Genomic DNA, 3,100 nt, shown 5'->3' with positions numbered 1-3,100 from the left:
CATCATCATACCTTTTCAACATTCATGGTTTAACTAAGAAGTGTAAGCAGGAAATTACAGTGCATGATTTTAAAATTCTGAGCATTTAGGTAGTAGTACTGACTACCCACTAAGGAATTCAGGAGATATAGTTCCTGAACTCAGTCCCAAAATATAAATAAGAGTCAGTGGAGGGAAAGGGGGAGACTAAGTGAAAGTGGCCACTTATTAATTCCTTTCTGTCATCATCCCTGTCTGCCTTTACAAGGGGGCCCTTAGATACAAGCTTTAGGGCATTTTTCAGAAGCCAAAAGGTACAAATCTGCCATTCTCCAGCAATGCAAACCCGGGGTGTGGGAAAACACATGACTTGGGCATGGCCAGCCAAATGATCTTCTTAAACACTGAATTTTGAGTTGTGAATTATCCCTTTTTAATTTGCTTAGATTTAGAAAATATTTTATGTGCGTGAGTGTTCTACCTGCAGATTTTTATGGACACCACATGTATGCCTGGTACTTGCAGCAGACTGGATTCCCCAAAATGATGAATGGCTGTGAGCCACCATGTGCCTATTAGAAACCAACTTGGGTCTTCTATCGCAACAAATGCTCTTAACAGCTGAGCTATCTCCCTGGTCACTGAATAAATAGTGTTTTAATAGGACCAAAGAAGACCAAGAAGCAGCAGCCAAATAAGTAGAGAATAAAGCTGGGAATAAAGATAGAAGGGAGGAAAACGGGGCTTTCTAGAAGGCCCAGTATTATGGGTTAGAACAGTAGGGAGTCATGTTTGAGACTCTGTACTTCAATTTGAGAGCTGCATGATGTAGGCAGCTTTTCTAGTTTCCAGAATAAGGACTTAGAATAACACTGCATTGCCCGAATTAAATGAGCTGTCCTGTGGAAGGCATTCAGCACAGCAGTGCCCGGCACTAACCATGATGGACCAAATGCTCACTCTAGTCAGGAGCTGCAGAAGGGTCAAAGAAAATCAGAATGGAGCTTGTCACCTGAAGTCACAAAGACAGACATTTCTGGAACCTGAAGAGAGTAATTCACAGGAAGAGAAAGGGGACAGAAACTATATTGCAATAGGCTGGAAAGGCTAGTGCGCATGTGTGTGTGCATGTGTGTGTACATGAGAGGATTATCCAAGGGCAGTTGGTTCTAACAGGGAAGTAGAGTCAATGGTCTCTAGTAGGTAACATGGAGTTAAACATAAAACTGTACTTTCTTCCAAGATGAATAATATTTGAACATGCTTCCGAGGCAGCAGTTAGGTAAGAAATTATAAAACTGGTTAACTTTAAATCAGTAATTTTCATGGTATAGTGAGGATAGTACTCTGGGTCCTTGAGCCCTCTTCTGTAAATTCCCAAAAAACAAATATTCTTTTCACAACCACAACAACATGTAAGTTCCTGTCCACCTGCTCTACCTGTATTAAAACAATGTTGGGGGTGGGCTGGAGAGATGGCTCAGCAGTTAAGAGCACTGACTGTTCTTCCAGAGGTCCTGAGTTCAATTCTCAGCCACCGCTTGGTGGCTCATGACCATCTCTAATAGGATCTGATGCCCTCTTCTGGTGTGTCTGAGAACAACTACAGTATACTCACATAAAATAAATGAATCTTTAAAAAAAAAAAGTTGGTCAAACTGCTGGCATCTTGGGTGTATATTAAAATAAAGAGATCAAATCATCTCCCTTATCACTATACAGCATAAGGACAATGCTAGCCCTGTGTTTCTAATAAGGGACAAGAGAGCTCATTTTATTAATTCTTAACCTACAAATCCACATTATTTTACTATCCCATGTGGCAAAACAGGAAGTGTTCAAGAAGCACGTGTACTTCAGACCCAGTCTGTTTGCTTCAAGCCACATAAGAGCCAAACCCATGTCTCAAGAAATACTATATCAACTTTAATAAACAGTTGGCAGAACAAGATTATTGAAATTAGATGTTTGAAAAAAAATTTTCTCGGAAATAAACGAAATGAGTCTTTCACTCCAAGAAAACCTGACAATGTTTTTTTCTGTTAATAATATTTGAGCTTTCTAGCAAAAATTATAATGTCAGGAAATTACAATTTCTGTTTGCCCTCTGTGAGTTTGCTAGTATTCTCAATATTAAATACTCTCTTGGTGTGCTGAGCACCATGTTTAAAGACTACTCTGTTCTAAGTGTTTGCAATGAATATTGTAAAATAAATAAATAAAAATTTTAAAAAATGTCCCAGTGCTAAGGAGAGTTCTAACACTCAGTAAACCAACACTTTCCAAACTGCAGAGCGTGCAAGTGAAAGCTGTGCCTTCGTGGAAGAGTGGTTCAAAATGCAAATGATAAATGATTTTAAAGGACCAAAGTCTAAAAGGCTCACCAATAAATCATGCATTTCGGCTAAACTTTAAGAAACTATTGTGGAGTTTGGGTCATAGGATAGTATTGACGATTATCTGTGCGAATACTAAACTCTCCCTCTCCGGCCACATTCTGATATGAACCATTATTTCTTACCATACTTCCCCAAATGACCATGTAAAACAGATGACAGAAGTGGTACAAAACTCCTCTGGGCTCTGTAAAGCCAGGTATGAAGAGACTTGTACAAAAGTAAACCAGTTGTTGACTCTTCAACTAGTTGGTTTTATCTGGAAGATATATTTTAATTCAAAAATTCAATCTAAAGTGGGTATGGTGGCTTACACCTAAATCCCACTACTACAAAGGCAGAGAAGCAAGAGAAACCGCTGCAGATTCAAGACCAGCCTAGTTAGTCTACACCACCAGTTTCAAGCCAGACATGGTTGTGTAACAAGACTTTGTCTCAAAAAAAGTTTTGAAAATTAAAAATTCAATGTAGCTACTACATATTGGATTATTATTGTCATTAATGTTAGTAAAACATTAAAATTATCTGTTTCAGTTCCTAATATAGTATCCATCCTGTACTGGCTGGTTTTGTGTGTCAACTTGACACAGGCTGGAGTTATCACAGAGAAGGGAGCTTCAGTTGAGGAAGTGCCTCCATGAGATCTAGCTGTGGGGGATTTTCTCAATTAGTGATCAAGGGGGTAGGGCCCCTTGTGGGTGGTGCCATCCTTGGGCTGGAAGTCT

Source organism: Mastomys coucha, unplaced genomic scaffold, assembly GCF_008632895.1.
Source record: "Mastomys coucha isolate ucsf_1 unplaced genomic scaffold, UCSF_Mcou_1 pScaffold13, whole genome shotgun sequence".
NCBI classification, from domain to species: domain Eukaryota; kingdom Metazoa; phylum Chordata; class Mammalia; order Rodentia; family Muridae; genus Mastomys; species Mastomys coucha.
The sequence above is the reverse complement of the archived record's forward strand: the minus strand, read 5'-3'. Positions refer to the sequence as shown.